The following is a 22,831-nucleotide window of genomic DNA, read 5'->3' on the forward strand; positions in this document are numbered from 1 at the left end:
AAACCTACCAACACTTCTCGTATATTATCTCTACCAAACATTTACCAAATGTGACGTGTGCTCCCACCCTCGAAAATCAAACTAATATAAAATTTCGTTTTCTATCAATAAATAAATTTACTTCGAAAAAAAAAAACGAATGAAACTCTGTCAGAGCTATTCAAGCAATGACGTAGTCTTTGGGTGGAACGGCAGATTCGACAAAGTTCCGTGTGAATTTCTCTAGCGCCGCTTATCAATAGCTTCGAGAACTATAGAAGTTCCACTGGCCTAAGATGACAGAGGATAGGGCTGTTGTCTACCGTGTCATAAATAGACAGGGTTTTTTTCCAGAGGTAGGCGTGGAAATTCAATTATATCGATGTGTAAACGTTTCACAGACGGATATTACTAAAACTGAATAAGTATGTGTAAAGTAGATGGTGGCGTCTGGTACAATTTTTATAAAACTGTCCCGTGCCACATGGTGTGTACTGATACGAGCCGAGTGTTGATGGCCGTAATAACTAAGTAGATACTAAAAAAAAACTTGCGATTCTTCTATTCAAATAATCCATACATTGCGTTGCTTAAAATAAGCGTTAATTAAAACGTGAAGAGACCAATGGGACATTGTTTTTCGAAACGATACATTAACCTAGGCCCTCGCATCCCAGCGTATCTGACACTTAGAACGCTAATGGCTAGGCATATTGTTTTAAAGAGAGACACAACTTTGCGTTATAGTCAATACAACGTAAATTGAAAAGTAGGTATTGCCTAGATGAATACGGAAAGGGGCTCTGCATACGAAGGCATGCCGTGATAATAGAATCGCCTACTGTAATTTCATGCGGCCTGTAGATGAGACCCCGCGGCGCGAAGTGCGTGACCGCGACAAAATATCGTTGACAACTTTCTCTCCATAAGGTGTCTAGGCTAATATTTCAGAACGCTTGGAAGTACCAAAGACATACAGATCTTCTACACTTGTTAGCTACTTCATTTTAACAATCTGTTTTCAATTCATTGCAGAAGCGAAGTATCATTTTGATACAAAAGCGTCCGAATATAGATACAAAAATGCATCAACTTTGGTGTGGTTAGGGCCTTGCATAGTCTCAGATATGCGTGCTATTTTGAGCAACTATGTAGAAATCGGAGAATAAGGTTACTAAGAAGTGTTATAACTTTCGTAGTTATTTTAATCTGTACGAGAGACCCCATATGCTTATCGAGGGTGACCCTTACACTTTTTGCGTTGCAACTTCGACAATTTTCTGGGCGTCCACTGTTAAGTGTCTCAGCTGGTTTCCTCTTAGGAATAGTCACTTCAGCATAGATACTGCCACCTCATTTGTATTGCACCAAACTGAAATGCACTGCACGACCCAAATGATAGTTTTCAAAATAAACGCCTCTGTTTTCTACTTAGGCGACCCAAAATATGAGTAATCCGCTCAGCTGATATAGTAAGTTATAGCACTAGTCGTAATGGGAATTTCGCCAGAAGTTTTTCAAAAACTTCGAGCGTTTCGTGCAGCAGAGCACCTTGCTCACTCGGTCATCATGGTATAATTAAATGATTACACCGTTATTCAGATATCTTGCAAAATTATCCCGCTCTTAGAGGCAACTTACTGCTATAACGTTCGCGCAATCCTTAACCTCTCCTCAGGGGCCTTCGGGTTAGAAAATCCGGTTACACAACACCCTCGGAATGCCCATAGACCATTGCATAACCTGTACATATTGTTTGTGAGTTGATAAATTACCGCCTATCTAAAACAGATTGTAATATAATAACCAAACGCCAATAGTTATTGTACGAAACTCCCCAAATATAATTCTCCTGTTTTTGAGGATTTACGAATTACCAAACGAATGGCTATATAATCTGAGCATGTTCAAAGTTTAAGACGTCAAGAATTCAAAATGCCCTTTGGTAGGTATTTTTCGTAAGACTTCCGACTTTTCATGATAATTGCAAAAATATTCAGTCAAAACATTTTTTCTAAATTTTATGTGAGAACACAAGCACGAATAAACCACCAAACACTTCGACCGTCACCATATGACTACGCAATTTATTACAAAATGACTCTATTAAGACTAATATCGTTCATTTGTACCGATACCGACATAGCCGTGCTCATTGTGTATTGGAAAACGTATCTTGAGTTAAAATCAGATTTCGGCAAATTTATCAATCCATAATATCATTATACACACATGCCTCAATAAATTAGACAATGTATTAGGTATCTAGAAAACGTTGCGAGTTTTTTTTGCAAACTACTGGGTCGCACACAGCGTAGAACTTCGGCCCATCTGTATTGTCGATTTTTTTTTTTCTATTAATATGTTACTCGATACGGCTACGTGGAACTATGTAGTTGAAATGTTCAATTCAGAGTCACGATAAAGCAATCGGCTGCATCTCTGAAAAATTATAGAAGACTATACAACCTAATGTTGACAACTGAAATCACACACGACGTGGAATTGTTTTATGTACTTAATATATGCAAAAAAGCTTATTTTCGTACACCTCATAGGATGGGTGCAAAACTTCGTTTGAATATATGCTCTAGCTGGCAGCTTATTCTCTTTGGACACGTAGCCGGATCGTGCTGTTGTCGTATCGCTGTGGATTTAGATAGGCCAAAGGTGTCTGTTCCCTAGAAATGTACCACGGCTCAGGCTGCCCAAACACTAAAGAACAGGCCATTGATATGGAACGGTGATCTAGTCTGTTGATTCTGGGTACTGTGTGTACAGATCGTCATCTGGGATATTAGGTTTTGGTGGGATGGCTAAGTTACTGCTTTTGACCAATAAAACTGAATGAAGTTACAATTATCTTCTATAACAATGAGGAACACTCTAGCAGAAGCGCATCATATGAACGATTGGGTTGAAAAAACTTGTCATTGAACCAAAGCCAAAGTATCTTTCGAGCGCTCCTAATTAGACTTTTCATCGTCATTACCTTTAAAATAATTTATTCTTGGAATTCATGAACTTCCATAACTTTCAAGTTCATAGATTCCAAGTTGAGTTTTTAAAATCATCTGCGGCAATCAGCAATACTGAGTAAATCCCGAGTGACAAGATCTTTATTTAACAATCACCAAATTTCATATGTACCATATAGCCTAACAAGTAATTTGGTTAGTGTAACTGATTTAAATTATTAGCTAGCGGCAGTTAAGCATGAATCCGATAATACTAACTGCGCGGTTGCTATTTATATCAATTCGACTATCACCAAAATGGTCATCTAACAATGTCTCGGACGCGATAATTGCTACAGCGAATCTCACTAACTCATAGGTATCGCTCTATCTATTTAATGTCCTAAACAAACGTACGAGTATCAAGGCGACTGCCCCTCAACATCATGTACTAACCAGATCTCATTAACCCGTACGAAGTTTAAAACCCATATACACGTACAGATTTCTACGAACACACATATGCCCCACCGATCATTTGTCATTGGTCAGCTAAGCTGGAGGGAACGAGTTGAAAAAGGGCACCAGGTGTTACAACATCCCTTCGCAACGAGTCAATTTTTCAGTCCGATGAGGCAAGTGATCCGGAGTATGCGGCCTTAGGCAAAGTAGCAACGAGAGCATTTTTCAGGCGCGTTAAAGCGCCAGTAGCATCGTCCAGCAGCTTTCATTTTTAGCTGTCGAGTACTCAAGCCGCGGCTTCACCTTTCCCGCGCAGGCGTTTACTCGTTCTCCTACTTTACAGCAAACGCTTTTTCCCTCTACGTCGAACCGCCAGATCAGCGGCTTGGCTGGATAGAGACCCACTCATTTCTTAATACTCTTCTATATCTTTCGTCACTGGGCCGTATCCATGTTCTATCTATCTAACTGGATACCTCTTTGCCCTCGTGACAATCCGTGGATGAGTTCCGCTTCTACGTCCTTGGAGACAAACCGCTAAAGAAATTGAATCCAATGCCAGCGAAATGAGAGAACTATGTCTCTGTGTGTGGTGAGAGGAGTTTTGACTGACCGATGACGAAGAGCAGAGAGTGTAGCGTTGACAAGGGCCTAAATCAAGAGTGGGCGGAGTAGAGGGCGACAGTGGGGAAAGGTTCCAGTAAACAGAACCCCGACGGTGGTGGCGACGGCTGCAGCCGTGGCCTCGGCCATTCTCGCTGTCACGGCAACGTGGCTTCCGCTCCCGTTGCTCCGAGTCGGAGCTGTTGGCAACAATGCCAGAACGTTGCCACGACTGCCGCACAAGATTGATGAAAGTTACACTTTTAATGAAACCACGTACCCAACCTAGTTGTCTTGGCGCTGCTCTTCCAGATTTGACGCTGCCGACGCGCACCCGTTGTCTCGAAGGCTAGTGAAGCTCTCGCTTTCTTGCCTCTCTCCCTTTATTTTCTCGTCTCCTTTGGTTTTTCTTCCCACCCGACTTTTGCTCTCTCGCTCTTGCTCTTGCTACTCTTTCCTGGCCCTCCTGATAGGCACAGAAAACTCTAGATACAAGAACACACACGCACCCACAGCATCAGATGCTTACAGCCACAGTCGAGGCCTGTCTCTCGCAATCGCTTTCAATTTTTCCATTTTCATCGCTGGCTTTCTTCCTCGGTGGAAAGAGACGGCGGCGTAATAGAGGGGCGAGCGCTGCACACCAAATAATAAAAAAGGAAGTAGGGATGTGCTAGTAGCGGAAGAAGGAGTGGCAGTGGCCCGGTGGCCTCCATTCGGCGATCTTCTGGGACGGCCTTGGTGGAGGTGGCCGGTAACTACGGTTATTTCAAAAGAACGACCGCTGGTGGCGGTAGTTAGCTGACTCCGTCGTTGTTGTCGTCACGGCCAGCTCGTTTCCTTCTCCGACCAAAGGTCCTCTAGCATCTAAATCACTTCTGTTTTACAGCAGATTGCGATGCGAGGAGGTAGAGCCGGTTGGACGGAGAAGGTTGAATGTGTGAGGTATTTGTACCTGAATACCTTAACTCTGTCTTGTACTGTATCGGTGTGTACATTTATGTGGAATGCATGTTTATGTGGGGGATTAGAAGGTGGCAAAAAGCAACAAAACACCAAGCAAACATGGTTAAGGTGTGGGACCACCTTGATCTGTTTTCTGGATATCTGTCGAATGCTGTAAGTCGGGTAAGACTATGGTTCTATCTTTCCAGGGAAGAGGGCTGTAGGCCTATTTTGTTACGAAAAGGACAAAGAGCAACATTAACCGACCAACCGATGGCTGTCTCAATTCTGGTTACCAAATATTCATCTTCGTCGTGTGGCGATTTAATATGCCGAGAAAGCCATCGTGTGTAAAGGCTCGGAGGGTAGATAAAGAAAATGAAAGTAGGCGCGGGCTTGAGGATAGCACAGCTACCCAGCAAGAAGCGGTGCCGTCACTGGAATAGACAGAGCATCAAATTTTCTTTTCGGCACCTGCGCGAGGTTACTCCTTACTTTCGAAAAAGAAACGATATTTCCAGATCACTAAGAGATGATCACAAGGTTATGAGCAGCCTTAGCAGTAACTAGTTCACTGCCTCGAAGCCCACTTTTTTAAAGAAAACTCAAGAAACGCATTTCTTTTTTTAAAGTTTACAATAAATATAGCTAATCATTAATAATAATAATCATCTAGAATGGCCAAGCGGTCAGCGCGACTGGTTGAGCTGAATGACTAGGGCTAGTCGCGCCACAAAATGAACGGACTTTGTGTGGTATTATTGCCATGAAATATTGTAATTAATTAAAAATGGCCTTTAGTAAATACCACTATATACATGTAATGAATGATTAGGACCGTATCTTGGCATTGTTGCGTGTAATGCAAACTTACGTTTAATAAGACGTAATTTATCCCTGGATAAGATTTCAAAAAATATGTTAGTTAGCACATATTCAAAAAAAAACGCCTCATAAATCTTTTTACCCCGAAATTCTGTTGAGTGAGACTGTAAATTCTTACGGGACGAACGCATAGGTAGTATGGGTCCCTGACCAACTAGCTGTTCATTACAGTGAGAGCTGCTTAGCGGTCGGTTCTTCGGGTGCACAACCCGTTCCAGTAGGCAAACGCCATAGCTTGACCGCGATTAGAGCTTTATACGGACCAATCACGACGACCCCCGGGCCCTCAGTGAAATATAATTCACGGTAAACCTCTGAGGCAGTACATCAAAAGAGAAGGCCCTTGTTCTGAAGACGCCGCAGAGCAAACATTATCGATTACTTACATGTTGTGGATACAGGTTGGACATGATGAATATAGCTGTCTTACTCAATTACTTCAGTGTATTAATTTGAAATGATATGATGAGGCTCCATAAGCTGACGAGGACGATCCAGCACTACCTACGGAAGTGTTACCTCACCGGAGGGAAATTTTCCTAACTCTTAGTGGGCCGAACTCAAACAAAGCATTTAAACCGGACGGTACACGTTGGCCTTTCGTTGAGGAAAGGTCGCTTATATAAAACAGGCACTAGCGATATACTATAGAACTGTTACTGATCTGAGGTTAGTGGTGAGCCTTCATTTGTATTGATAGGTTATTAGGACTGCTGATCGTTTCAAATAACAAGCGTTTTACTTCAAATATCTCAGAAAAACGCAAGAAGGTTCCGACAGCTGTACCAGCTATAACCTACTCATAACGCCTATCGCTCTCAAACGTGATTCGTACTGTAATCAACTTCAGTTTACGAGTTATCGGTCTTCATTTCAGTGCACAAAATCGGCTCGTATATAATCCAAACAACCGACAACGACTGTCTTTGACCAAATAACGCAAAAATTCGTTAAAGTCAGCGAAGATCTCTTTAATATCAGGCATACAAGTGGTTGTATGTCAAAATAGTTAGGTAGGTCCAACAGCCACGTCATGACTCATTTTGTCCCTTATCCTTCCCCGTCCGAAATGATTCATGGTCCGTAGCTTTGCGGCGTTGCATGTGTGTGGTGCGAGGCAATTTGTATTCTGCAGCTCGGTGCTCCAATATGCTCTCGTGGAGAGCTTGATCCGTCAATAGCAGACGCTGTAATCACTCGATAACGTTGTTATGATATGCCCATAATGCAGAAATGATCTCGACGTAATCGTCTGATCTATACAGATTGTCGTACCGAGACCCGATGCGAATATCCAAAACATTTTGTTTGTCCTCTGACCATGCGCGTACGATGAAGAAGACACGTATAGACATTGACCTGGACGTGAATAATTCAATATGATGATGCATAGGTCATCATTCCCGTCATGATAATTTTACAACACTTCGAGGCTAGCTTTCATACGAAAAGCGTTCTTCTGAAATAGCTATATAACTGCAAGCTGAATGTTGAATCGCATCCGAAGGCGAGCCGATCCTGTCACGCTGCTGGACAATATTGTCAAGCTAAAATCCCTGCAGCGGTATTCGACACAGTAAAGCCTGTCACTCATACCGTATAATAGCATCATCTTATAGTGCTTAAGTGCCATCGCGTGTCACTATATGCAGACACATATGATAAAACAACACCCACTTATTTTGCGGTCGGAACCACGTATCACCCGCCAGTACTGTCAATACAATAAAGCACTAATATTCTACAATCGAAGTAATAATAGTAATACAATCTGCATTGAAGGAACGTCACGTTTTCTGCTACTACAACGAGATTCCGCCGTATATTACGTCGGCTTGCCAAATATGCAAATCAAAAATTCATTGCTGTGATAGCATGCGTTAAGTATGCATAGTATCGTTCAATATGCCAATATATGCACAGCCTTGTTTGACATGCCCGCCCGAGCCTCGTGACATACATAAAAAGATAGGACCCACAACTGGGTTACATCCCACTCGTTCGCCGGTCCACTTATTTGCACCTGTGCTAAATACAATGTGTCATCAGTAAGACTATATTATCTTAACATATCTCGCTAACTGAAAATGACGCAAAAAGAAGTTCAGCGTTGTTAGTTAAAACGGTCGAACGGACCGCCCGCTTGAAAAACACAAAAGTAGTGATTTTTCTAAAGCCAATAAGGTGAATACGCTTTGTTCTATGACAGGTGCAAAATAGGATATGGGCAGTTCGTACAGACAGCTTTGCCCTGTGCATCATGCTTATTTTTTGCATGTGCTAGAATATTATTTAAAAGCGAAAATGGGAAATGCAGACATTATCTGTTCAAATCCATTTAAAAAATGTCAAGTAAAAGAACTTTATCGTAACCTTTTTATGTTCTATGAAAAACTTTACTCATCGTGACTTCACTTCAGGAATACTAATAGTGAGCAGTCTATACAACAGTATATGGCAAGCTGTACATCAGGCAGCATTGTCATATATTTTCACGTAATTACATTTGAGGCTAGTCGCACTCGAATGCGGTGTCCTCGCAGGCCGGCCCCAACAGTTGCCCTAGGGAAACTGTTGTCTTCTGCCGTGGCGTCTTTAGATTTGCCCGTCTGACTTGTATTGACTATTGGGGGGGGGGGGGGGATGAGATTGGAAGGAAAGCGATCAATTCATTATCAAATTATACGCTATCGATATTTTATTGACTTTTCGGTATGCCGAACAGATACACAAGGAGAGGAAAGACCGCACGCGAGACGAACCGTCATGTGCGCCCGAACAGTGCCTAGTCAGTCAGATGGGTGGGGTTGGGGTTGGTCTTCGGCCAAAGTAGAGAGTAAAAGTGCACAGAGACCAAGGCGAAAAACTCGTCAAACAGCGAGTTGCTATTAGCGATGCAACTGATGACCCTTCGGCAGGCAGAAATAAAGGTTACGATTGCAAACCTATCAGCATTTGCCAGGAGCAGATGGCTGAAGTCGCAGGAATACGTACATGCCAACATCACTAGCCTCACTACAGAACGTTAAGCGATTGCTGGAGAAAGGAAAAGGTAGATAAAGACGGGATATCAGCACCATTCCGCAAACAACACCAACGACAGCTCCAGCTGGCAAGGTTATTCCGACAGGCAGCACAGCTTGTAGTTTGGCATCTTTCGGCCCCTTTTCCATTACAACTATCTTACCATCACATTGATACGCGACCGTTATAGTCATCCCTTCTTATGTATAACCGGCACCATACGCCACTGCTGCGCCAATCGGTTGGGAAATCGGTCGGCACTCTGTATATTTTGTTCGAAAATTGCATGGGCACCTACTGCCACTGGCATTACCATCGGAGTCATTGACGCTGTTCTTCACTACCATCTACAACACAAAGCGACTTCTTGTCGTCGTTCAGCATCAATAAAACGTCGTCATATTTTCCGCAAATTTGTTTCTGCTTCTCCTCCCCCACCCCGTGCCCCACTATACTTCTCTTTTTTTGAATGTCCACATCTCCGGCTCATAGATGAAGAAGAGAGACAGGAAACCTGTCAGCTTGCCGCAGCCTATAGGAGCTTTACCGTTTGAGACTTCAGCAACATCATGAGCATGCAGTTCTGTATTCAGCTAAGCTCTAGTCTTGACTTTAAGGGTCACTGCGTGCGAGAGAAAAGATCGCATAACACAAACCAGGAAGATCAATGAATTCACTAACAGTAAGCCCATTAAAGTTCAATGCATACGCTCTATATCAATAATTCACTGGACCTTATAAGCAGATTTAAGTTATAATTCAAAGTACATTCGGTACCTAAGACTACATTTCATCCTCGGATATTAATTATAATAATTATGAAATACTTTCTCACCTGTGTAGCTTTGCTAGCAAGCTCAGGTTTGGAGTCCGATGACATTTGTCCAAATATTTACAACACATGATTTACGACAATGACACATAGACCTTCTTACATAACACCGTAAAGTGTTTGCAGGTGGTGATAGGCATAACTAAGAAAATTAGGAAAACAAATGACCCGTTTTGATGTAAGGAAGAGACAGTTTAATTAATAATAGATTAGATTTCTCTCACGCTATCCAAATTATTTTTTAATTTTCAATAGTTGGTATCGAATTTTACAGGAACTTTACAATTACTCTGAATAGAAGGTTTCGATCTGCGATTTCTGTTGGTAGCAAACCCGAGTAACCCCTGCCATTCTACTTGTAATTGAATAACAAGTCTACGGACAAATGCTGAACTATTCAGTACAAGAGAACACGACAGAATGCCTTCTCTAGTACTCATATATTAAGTACGTTGCGTAAGGGAAATCTCAGATTGAGCACTACGACACTATGATAAAGTCGCAAGTACCATTTTTTAAAACGGAAAGACAAGAAAATAGCGATTTTTTTTTTATTAGTAATGATCTCAAGTTATTGCTATTTGATCGATAAGTCCCCCCGTGAATTAATTCCAGTTAGTTGGAAACACGTGTGGTTTTTTTCGAATGTAATCTGTAGAACTCAGATCAACCAAATGCCCGCGAGACATGGTCAAATTTTTACCGCTGTCCGAGAAGGATGAGGCTAAAGTATGGCGCCGCTTTTATGCGAAATCAGGTTTAGTAGCGGTGTCAAGCTGGTTTGGACGTAAGGTGGTGCTACTCCTTGCAATGGACATATCGCTGCTACCGAATACTTGTTGAACACTGAATAGCGAATGCAATCCGGTATCTCGAGTCCCCAAGAGGTTCATGGAAAGTTAGCACGGCAAGCGGAAGCATGCAGTCTAGTTCATCGATAAAAACGCCAAACCTAACTGTAACATGCCCTAAAAAGGGCAACTAATGGACATGTCCGTTTGTTTCGAAGAATTATAGATAAAGCAGATATGGGAACACGAATGGTAGTTGTATGGCTGTCTTACATACTGAAAATTATCAATCTACAACAATTTCGAAAGTGAAGTTAAAGTTTAAATTTCAAAGCTTGTCGGATCCACACTTTTTTTTGACAACCGTTTAATTTCTTTATTAATTCTCTTTATATAACTTATTTGCACACTCTTGCTCTTCAAAGAAATTGCCGAGTCCAATACGGCTACGGTAGATCTAGGGGGCTAATGTGGTTCCGTATCAAACACATAATCTGAGACAATCAACCATTTCCCATTGTGTCATGATGTAGATCCCCGTAACTTTTTATTACGTTCAGTTAGTTTGTATTGAAGATGTTGAAACGAGGATAGGCCTTGTCTGTAAATTGGACTTTAGATAGATGAAAAACTGTTATTTTGAAAGTAACCGCCTGAGGAATATTCTCCCATAAAAACTTCAATCCCTTTTGTTGAACTAAAGTTACAAGACAAATGAAATTATCTCGTGTCACCCTTATAGATTTATAAATAAGTTTGTATAAATATATATATAGACATTTCTATGTATTGCCGGCGTGGATCATTGTAGTTTGCTTTCCCTTGCGCTTTGCAGTGACATATTACTTATTTGGTGTTTCCTTTGGAACTGACCTGGTAGCATTTTAGAAGTTTAAATGTTCCTTAAGGGCTGGCGTGAAATCGCAGGAAACTGTTTAGAATGTTAACGTTCTGTTTAAAACACTAACGCCCGACGGTATCTTGAATAAAAATGATGGGTAATATCTTAGTAATGGCAAGCCTACTTATGTGTAACATGTAATTTTCAATATTAATAGCAATATCTTTCTATTGGTTGTACATATATAAATACCTAGTACCGGCACAAATTCCATTTATCCAAGCACGAAGTTTTCTTTCTTTAGGGAAAGCGACGGAGACACCTAGGATAATTGGTACGGGCCGTAACAACAGAGCCTAAAGACCTAGAGCCGTCCCCGCCGTTGAGGCGGTGATTCTCGGTTGACAGTTGCTTAGAATTCGCGATAGTGATGTCGTGCGATTGTCTCGAACATTGTGAAGCCGTTGTTGTAATTCAACGACGCCTGCTCAACTTACTCGGAGTGGAACTTGCTCGTCGGCTGTTGGGACCGCGCTTGCTGATGCGCTCGAGCATGCACGTCGACATTTTCAGCAATCGTGGACTTCAGAAACTGTTCTATCGGTAATAGCTCGTTCCACATTCAAAGGCACCCTGGTCTCGTAATTTTGTTGACCACTTCGTCCGCCCTCTAATCAACTATTCTCTGAACTTTGAAAATTAGCTTTCATCTCGGTGCCACCAATTATAATAACAATGCACTAGTAGCAACACTATATGTTCAAGCAAGACATATCGATAACAATAAAAACGCCTTCTTCTTTCCGAAACGAATTCTTGATGTAGGCCGTAAGAATAGTCTAACAATTTATTTTACATGTAATAAAAGTGTTATTTCTGACAAGTTGTTTAGTGTGGCTATCATTTATCGCAACTACAAGCTGGATTCGTAATCAAAATTACCTATGGTCGTGTTCAGAACACTCCTGTCTCGACCTTTCCGTAGTATTTATTCTATGTGCAGCGATACTGGTAGGCGTAGGCTCTTAAAAATATTGCTCGATACGCTACGTACAAAAAGCGGCGACGGAATTGAACATTGGGCTGATCGTAGACGAAAGGTTCAAAAAATGCGAGAGTTTGAAGCGTTCTATAAGTTCAAGAAGTGCAGAACAACTAAACGTTGTAACTTTCGGACGACCAATTGCTAATTAACATTCAATTTCCTGAAATAACCGTTAATTTCTATATCATACATTTAGGTTTATCAAAAATGGCTCTCTAAACTATTTTGATGAATTTTTTAACCAAATAGATTTAAACTGTAGAGCAGAACTTCTGGTTTGCCTCCGGGAAGTCTTCTTCGAATTTTTCAGAACCCGCATGTAGGCTGTGGATTTTAGTAATTTTTTTTTCTTGATTTTGCAAGCAGGCTTCTAATCTTGGTAGGTGTTCGTTCGGCAGGTCAAAAGAGGATAATGGTTAATCCTTGTTCAAGTTCTAAAGAGGACGCATTGTTGTTCCCCACGTTGAGTTTATTGTCTTATTTTAGAAATGAATGGCTTCCGTCCGGTACCATGAATAGCAAGGGAAAGCTAGTTCGATATGATACTTATCTCCAATTCAGATACACTATTCTGTTCATATAATAATAATACACAAATGTACGAAATGAAGTAATTACTAGGATGGCCAGCAATAACGCTAACGATAGTAGAAATCATGGGTCGAAGCGGTTTCCAGCGAAACAACAAGAATACCCATTACTATCTCCTATAGCGGGTCTTTTGCTATTGTAAGCATAGCTCAAGGTCAAGCTTTTGTGATGACATAGCCTTGCTTCAGAATATCATTCAACTAGCTTGCTAAGCTAGCCACCAGGACGGTCTAACCAATCTTAGAGGAACCAACAGCGAAAATAGAATACGAAATTGAAGGACGTCGAGGACCTGGCCTGGGATATAGTTATGATACGAAAGAAATTCAATAAGGCGTTTTTATTGCATTGATTATAAAGTTTGCTACCTAAAGTTATCTTGCGGCTTCTAGGCAGCGATTGTTATTGTAACCTATACGACGTGATGCAATTTCAGAGTTCTTTCCATTTAAAACTTATTTAAACAATGTAGTTGTTGAGGGTAAAGAATTCTTTACTCATTCTGCATCCTGACACCAGCCATGTTTAAAGCTAGCATATATCCCTTACAGCGCGTGAATCCAACGGAGAGAAAACTGTATGGTATTCCAGGATTGCAAGCATTACCTAATCCTATATATGCCTAGCTTTTTCAGAAGTTGGTAGTGCATCATCAAGCCGAATCAAATACAAGATTCAATAGCTTGACTGGATTACATCCAGAGACAGTTCATTCTAGGGTTCGTGCCAATATAGCACACTCCCGCGATGCGCTTCTCTGCGATGGGTACGCGACCAACATACGCGCAAGATATATGAGGGTAGAGAAAAAGATAAGAAGGGTGGTAAACTAGACGAAAGGGGCTGGCACGATTGCCCAAATACTGCTTCGTAAATTATTCCACCGAGCGGATGCAAACCTCCGACCTGACGAGTTAAGTAGTCGTTCCACCTTTGGCTCTCGTTCCATCTGTAACTGCACTATTTGCCACTTACCCTAAAGCAGTTGAAGTTTTCGGTCGACTTTGATCGGTCTGAGCCGTTTCTTTAGGGAAGCCAGAGATTTCTGTAAAAGGTTAATGTGCGTATCCTACTCTCGGGTGAAATGGTACGCGTTTCACAGGTTAAAAAGAAACAAATGATAAAAAAAAAACGATGCAAGCAGGAATATGGGTCCTGCAGACGGCCAAGTACCAGGTGGATGAATTTAAAGATGTTGGTCAAAAAAGACGCGTTCTAGGTGAGTTTTGTTTACTAGCACTTCTTTCAGCAGAATCGGCTTATGAATTACAAGGCTTTAAAAGCTGCGTTTAGCTCTCATATTTTGGCACCATACGGTACATCAGATTAATCGCCTATGATCTAATGAGTATTTTTCGAGAAGCAGGCAATTGTATCCATATAGCTATCTTACGATGGCCTGAACAGCCACTTTGCCTGACGTTCTCAACTTTTTTCTCACTTTGGACGCTGACAGAATTCAACTTCTCTATATGGTAAAAACTGGAAGAATAGATTCAGCTGGTACGTACATATTCGTGCGTATTTAACGCCCTGCATAATCTATGTAAATGTTTTTAGTTTCACTAGGTTAGAACATTTTTTTCGTCCGCCTTGTAAATACGAATTAGAGCAGGCGCAGGCGTCTTCTATCCACATTATTTACCGTAGGTTTTTCTGCCTGGAAAAAATGTGCACTAGATATTCCGCACTCTTTTCGACGCGGCCGTCTTCGCTGAGTGGTTGGCGGACCTTACTTGATAAAGGCCGCATGATCGAGCTCTGGCTACACATCTGTCCGATAAGCTGTCGTTTCTTATCAGTGTGACTGCTTTGTCGACTATCAATGTCGAAACCTAATTTTCGACAGCGGAATTGGCCTTTTCGATGCTGCGTTACGAGGACGAATTCATGAGATCGTATGAAAAGCTGGACGTGTCCAACGTCGTTCATGCAAATGCCTGTCTGTGTACCAACACGAACCTTGAAGGGTCGGCCATTTACATCTGAACGGAACAACGACAGAAGCCTACTTCCGCCAGCGGCCGTCTAAGATCCTCCCAAGCTGGGGGGAAAAAGTTCCACCAACATTTCCATTGGGTCAGCGCTCTATTGTACTATTTTGGGAATGAATTTTTATAAAGATAATAAATAGCGTGATAGCTTAAGCCTAAATAAAGAAATAACGACTTCATTTAAAATGTAATTTGAAAAAGGCACAACCCTCAATGTCTTTGATGAAATAGTTGCGTTTCCTTCAGCAGAGTATCGAACCTAACCGGTAACATAGCATAACTGGTCGTGGGAGAGAAAAAATTACTAAAAATGAATGAAAAAAATGACAGCTGAGTTCGCCGTAGATTGAGAATCTAAAGCCTGGCATTGATCAGGCTGTGTCTGCTTCGCACGGTGGCTCATTTAAAGCGAAAAAGCAAAACGAACGTAATCAAAAAAGCTGAAAGAACGACCTCGATAAAATAGCTAATTATTCACGCTAAAACTTTAAATTCTATTTGTTTTTTTTATTTATTTTTATTTTCGTATTTATTTTTTTTATAATTTTTTTTATTTATCTTTTATTTTTTTTTATTTATCTTTTATTATTATACCTAGTTGCAATCCAGTAATCTAGTTTGTTACATAAAATACTGATTTATTACATACTATGAGTAAATATTTATGTACATTGTACCAAAACTCGGATATCGAGTGACGTTTCTCTAAATCGCTCTACTGAGAGCTCCGCAGTTTGGTACGTTTATGCTTCCGCAGCCTTTTACCGCCTATCACCGTATAGTGTAATATATATTTTAGAACAGGAACGATGTTATCGATGGATTTTGATACATCCTTATACATTCTATTTAGTCACATGTACGTATGAAAATTGCGTCTACAATGAAGACATCATACAAACGTTGAGCTAGGACGATACCGGTGTCGATGAAACGAGAGCACGCAATTTCTGAATAGATAAACCGCATTTCCAATAGAATAATCAGATGTTTACATAAAGCCATGTTTCCGTTAGGCCTTCAATAGTTCGTTTCTATCTTGACGGACTGACATGATTTTTTTAATTGGCGCATGCTCTCCAACGGAGTTTATCGTGCGCCCAATTTGTTGTCCTATATTTTGGCTTGAATATTCATGCGGCTTTGGTATTCTGGGTTCCAAGTTGTCCTTGCTTCTGCTCCAAATTGAATCTTCTAAGTGACGCTGATTGCATCCGAGTAATCCATGCCTTGATGTTTCCTCAGTTCTGCCTAATTAACTGATGTTACCAATTCGATAATTCCAAAAAAGTCAACGTTTGAATCAACACTTAATCAAGCAGCGTTACAAATGAGGCCTAGAGGCTACATAACGTACTATAATAATACTACTATAGTACTATAATTCGGGTTGCACAGAAAAGCCGTACTTGCATAGATAAAAGCACATTTTAGGTAAAGATGAATCGGAACGAGACTTTATAGAGAGGAAATAGAGAGATAATAGCTCTTACGTTCGAATAGGTGTCTGTCATATATAACCGTTTCTATAACCGGCGAAAATACAAATGGAAAAGCGATAGTCGTCCGAAGCACAAATAGTTTACGGTCAATACATGTCTATGTCCTTGACGATGACAGTTCTCCATCGATAGGAGCAAGGAAACGCTGTTCTATTCCAAACTGTTTAGAATATTCGTACTAATGGGGCAATATCTATTTAATCACACGAAACCCCATTGTACTCTTTGAAGCACCCCTTCTGAGTTAGCACACAGGTTTTCACACCTTAGAGCAAGCCATTATATCTCGAAAAGGAACTCGTAAAGGAGTGTATACGCTAAAGAAGTGGAAGTAAAAATCAATAGAGAATAATTAGTATTACTTTATACAACAAGTTCTCTGGATAGGAAAATTTACCATCGTGCCCGACTTTAGGAACCCGACAGGTGAAGTTTGTTCGCTCCTTAACGTGCCTGAAACGGCGCGTATCGGATGAGGAAAAGGTGCTGCCGCTGCCGCTTCCATTGTGTATTTCCAAAATAACGGGTCGAGATAAAAACCAGCCTGCGCAGATCATCAAATCAACTGAACTACTTAATCTACTAAACACTAGTTATTTTTCATCTGAAAGTTTTAACTAGATCTATTTTTATACATTATCAAAAGCAGGCTCACGTACCGTATTATTTTATGTATTTAGTTTATTTAATGTTTGGAATGTGGATTGATAAAAGGAGGGTTATAGAATGGTAGCTTTATTGATCTGTGCATGAAGATGGTACACAGAGCTACGTAGCTCATGTTTTTTCTACTTTGATTAAATGCGGGATATCTATTATTTAAAACAAGTTGGACGTCAAACGTGACATTTAACTACATTTTATGACAAATCTCAATCTTTTTTGTAGTCTATTTGTGTAGAAAACACAATTTGTACCTTCTAACCGATTCAGCGTTTAATTTCAAAAGCTTCTAAGTAAGTGTTAATTGAAATCATTGTCAAATTCTAACGATTGCTAATTTTGTTTTTAGATTAAGAGGCTCTTGTGATCAATTTCCATAAGTGTGTTTCAGATGTGCCGAATAAGGTATAAATAAAAGTGGCAGCATAATCGAATTATAGACGATTCACAGACGATCAGTCAAAAAAGATATGGCTAGAGCAGAATGGTTCGGTCCAAAAAAAAACGGTAAAATCTAAAGACAAATAACATTTTTTCAGATAATCTATGTCAATTTTCTATGTTATGTAGGCTTCAAGACAATGTACCTTTTAGTAACTCTTCCTAACTGATGCTTTCCCTGCCTAACTGAAGTAATATTATGGTCCTTTAATGGGTTAGCATTTTTGATTTGCGCCCATCAACTACCCATCTATTACTCTAAGACCCCGTTCGCTGCACCGCAATACACTTTCGTTTCTAATTTTCTGTGCTAATAAATTTCGTGACGGTTCGTTAACGTCCCCGTCGTCCAGGAGCTCGAATTGCATTTCCTTTATTATTACTGTAAATTTATTAATACTGATAGTTGAACAGGCTATTGTCTAACGTTGGTAAGTTAAACAATCAAAACAATTCGACTGAACTAAAAGCAGTGAGAAATAAACAAATACACTCAAGGATGTATGACGTTTACTCCTATTATTATTAAATAAAAAATGAAAAAAAAAGAAAAATTATTTCACTGAACTAGTGTTTTCTGCCGTTGCAGTTGATGATTTTGGATGGAATTTCCTGAATGAGACAGGACGTCCGTTTCGAAATACGAAACATCTGCCAACACAGGCGTGATCTCAAACCTGCACGATTTCACCAATTAAATTTAATGCAGTAACAGCTATTGAAGTATTTTCGGTGTACGAACCCGGTTCTATCCAATGGTTGGCTCTCTAGGCGCATAGACGCCAGATACGGTAGATACACGGTAAATCATATGCTACATTCATCTAAAAGCAAACAGATATTACGAAACTAAATATTGTCGAATTGCGATTCTCAGACAAAGCACAAGAACCTAATATTGGCCTAGCCTATGAAGGATTCCCGAAATACAGTGGACGGCATGGTATCTGTGGCCACAGGTCTATGTACTTCACGATGAAAATGAACGAATAATTGTTCAAGCAGAGCAAAGCATTTACGCATACAGATTGAGATTGAGCTGAACAGTATAGAAACAAATTTCATGCGAAAGTACAAACTTCAGCCTGAGACAACCGCCGCTGTCTTTAGTTGGACAGTTTAACGCCATCAAAAATGTACGCTTTACGTAGGCTAATACTTATATTTCCTTTAATAAACCATCAGGTCAAGTGTTAATTAATAAGCAAATTATACATCACCAGATAGCCGATACAATGCTTACCTTTTTCATTCCCTTATCATGTAATGAGAAAGATAACAAACGATTTTTTCCGATAAGGAAAGCGGTAACTGTAGTCGCCTGGGATATGAACGCGGTCTGGCGACTGTTACTGATAATTTCTATGCAACGATACGGTCTATTCCTTTTATTTATATTCGCAACACGTTTACCATGGTTAGCATCCTGCGGTAGGCACCGAGCCAATACAAAACATTGCTCTTCTCACGTGCCTTGCAGGTATTAGCTAGGTGGACTGTTGCTTGAGACCTAACGAGCAATTGAAGATGCTATTTCACCGTGTAGCTTAGGTGACAAGGCCCTTTATTTGGATCGTTTGCTTTCACCTCAGAAATAGCTGGACATCTTAAGAAACCTTGTTTGTCTATAAGCTGCTTTTTAACATTTATGTGAAAAACATTCAGTTGATTTACTCAGGGAAGGGTCAGTCAACGTGACCAAAATTGGAGTAAGGCTTCATAATTCTATTGCTTCTAAGCTACGTAAAAAGGGCTAGATACAGACCATATTACAGGCTCGTCCTTGGAGTAAAAAGAACTTTGCAAATACATTTAAGATCATTTGCATATTGTGCGTTACGGAACAACTACTATAGCCCATGTTTTTCAAGTGTAAGCACACTTCGGCGGCAATTAAATCGTTGCTTACTTCGAAATACCCTTGTAAAAATGAAGCGATTCTGAGGATGTAAACTCATTCGACTTCATACGGCAAGTGGTCATTTCAATGCTGCCGACTAAGCTAAGGTCAATGCGTCCGTAAAAGGTCAAACTATTCTATAATTTAAAAACAAGTCTTCTACCTTTTTTAAAAATCGCACATGTGACACTTGATTTTAGATATGTATATAGTTTATGTGAACAACTTTTCGCACTCACTTCCAATTATTTTTCTTTTTCTGTGCTCAAAGGCCAAACGGTGGGATATGTTCGATTGGAATTAGCTTGTATCTAAAGCTGATTGTGACAATGCAAGCTAAGGCTATACTCTATACGGAGGCGGAAAAAAAGACATTAACTGAAGAACTCACTAACGTCGAATAGGGATGCTAATAGACAAGTCAATATATCTTCATATAATAGTACCACCTCAACAAAGGTACAGGGACAGATCGCAGACTGCACAAAGCAAGCAGACCGAAAAGTCGGCGGACGACCGCCAGAGTAGAACGAAGAAAAGAAGAACATAAAGCAATGAAGCAGGCAAACGAACAGTGAGAATCCGCATCTAGATTGCATTCAGCAATCACGATCCGAAACCTGTTATGGCAATAAAAAAACCTCGCGAATGGGCTCGGTAGACCCTCAAACAGTATAGCTTAACAGGTATCCATCGTACATACGTATATGACCTAGGACTCACAACTCGACAAGACATTTGAAAAGCACTCCTAATCAGTACATCTTAATTAGTACATGTAAGTAATTAGAAATCCACATAACTAGTTCGAGGTTCGAATTATCTTATGATTATACAGGTTGCGGATTTATATGCGCATCACCTAACCGACCATCTACCGTTGTCTTGTATATACATATATATATATATATATCACAAAACACCTTTATTCAAAAAGAAAAAAACTTATATACCTTTATAACGAGATGTTTCGAAAATATGCAAACTGAACGACGTCGAACGTTCCATCAATCGGAGAGTTTTTGACATGAGGCAAAGTGTGTCCACGCCCTGGACCTTTAACGTATATAACGCAATACGCTAGGTAAAAGTATTATTCATATCCATACGTTTGCGATATTTTTTTAGAATACAGCCGCTTTTCGGATTGTTTCGCCTTACATGGTTTCATTGAAATCTAGTGTGTGTGTGGTAAACTTACTCTTAATAAGAGGTAAGTTGAAGGATGGTAGCAACGTCGAATTGCTCTTGATCAGTTGTTATATTACCGTAAAACCAAATTGTGCTTTGGCCATAGTATATGCCGGAGTCGACTCGAAAATGAGTTGTCTTTAATATAATAATATGCATTCATCCTATCTGTTTTGCTTTCTTGTCTGGTAGACGAAGGAGTCTCTAGCCCGTCATTACAAAGTTCCATTTGGCTTACGGCTGTCAGCCACTGTAATTCTGCCGCTGCTCAGGACTGTGCGACGTGATAATAAAGCAACAAATTAACGATAACTATGAATACGACAGCAGTGACATGAACCAAATACGTTTCCCACGCTTCTTCTTGCTCAGCGACTTCATTTTCATTATCGTACTCTGCACCAAACAGATTTGTGTTCCCTCGCAATTGCGAAAGCTAGAATCCTCCCGCGACCGAGTGGAGCCAGTCAGCTGCTTGTCGTACAAGCTCCCTATAAAGAAACAGTGGTTGTGTCGGGTTTCCAAGTTTGTTAAACGTGTATGACTCGAACATTGTTGGCAAAAACAACGTAGTATTGAACGGTAACACGGCAGACGGGTCAAAAAAGGAAGAGGGTGTAGTGGGGAGATAGGGCTTTTGTGGTTTTGCCTCCCGTCTCTCATAATTAACGAGACGGTGATGGCAATGGTTGCGTTGATGCTGGACGACGCGAGGCAGGGTGTGTGGCGCCCAGTGCCGTTTTCACTCACCGAGACTTGAGGGGATGGCTGGTATCTGCCAGTGGTGGAACATGACCTCGGTCTAGTCATGGCTGAACTTGGGAAAAACCAAGCGTTAGTTATAAAGTACTAGTAAGATGTTTTCGCTTGGATCGATATGAAACCTCGCTGGCTTAGGTAGCCGCAACTTTTTAAACAGATGTTGAGCCATTCCGATCGAATCTAGTATTGTGTGTAAAATTTTCGCAACATTTACAGGTGTAATACAGGCACCAACATACTTTACCTATGAGTCGCGTAGCGTCTTTGTTGAAAACAAGTAACCACCGTTGGTCATGGTACTGCGATTTCTTCTGGTCGACTAAATGTATATTCGTTGTCGAACGTTTTATGATGAACGAAGCGCTGAACGACGAAATTGCATTTACCAATAGTGGCGTCAACCTGACGGTAACCTAAACAGCTCTCGCAAACACCTCAACAGCCAAACGGTTCGGTTTAACAGCCGTACGTTCTTGGAACAGATAGACAAATTTCAATGCGATTTAAATCTGCCTGCATGACGAATCTTTGACGACCTCAGAAGCATCGAAAATGGCATTACCTCATAAAGGGTTTGAGCTCACGATGCTAGTTGAAGACATTCAAGCCGGTACAGATGGTAAAGGGTCATGCAGTCCTCTCTGCGACGCGTTTCCAGACAGTGTCATAGCGCATTCGTGGTCTGATTGCCATATTACCACAAAATTTTCGAAATAGGCCACGACACCTGTGTATCTCACACGCGAAAGCAAGAGTTTGAGTGGTGCTTTTGTGTTCTTCCTTGCCGCTCAGATAGTAAATTCTCACCTGATGACTGCTTCGATGCCTCTGTTCGTCTCAATTTTGCTTTTCTCTTCGTTCTGTACTGGTTTTGGCTCGGGGGGTTTACTCGGGGGTGTAATCTTGTAAAATGGTAAAGCGTTGTTGTTGACAACAAGCAATGACGACGTACCAGCAAAAAAACTAAGACTGAGTAGAGAGTGTTCAAACGATAAAGCATCTGAAGAACGCGACCGTGTCGACGCGGAACACTTTGGAATAGTGCGAATGTGGGCAGGGCGCAAAACCTTTGCTCTGTTCGGTCCGGATTTACTAGTAATTTCTGCAAGTGCTAACTACTTACCCTCATGCCAGGGTACCATATTTGAGGATACACTCACATGGGTACTATACTTATGACGTTGTAAACTAAATAAATTAGTATACTACAGCTGATCATCCTCTATGAGGCACAGTAATGACACTGCTAAAATAAACGTGCGTGTTGGGAATAGTAAAGCTTATTTATTCATTTGCACATGTTCTAGTAGAAGTAGTTGTGATGAGAAAGCAATGTAAACATTGGAGCTGTTTGACTAACCGTGTTTTTAGTTAAAATTATGTGGCTAGGGGGATGCTGTTAGCTCGGTACATACAATTTTCA

Source organism: Varroa jacobsoni, unplaced genomic scaffold (genome assembly GCF_002532875.2).
Source record: "Varroa jacobsoni isolate VJ856 unplaced genomic scaffold, vjacob_1.0 contig00404, whole genome shotgun sequence".
Classification (NCBI taxonomy): domain Eukaryota; kingdom Metazoa; phylum Arthropoda; class Arachnida; order Mesostigmata; family Varroidae; genus Varroa; species Varroa jacobsoni.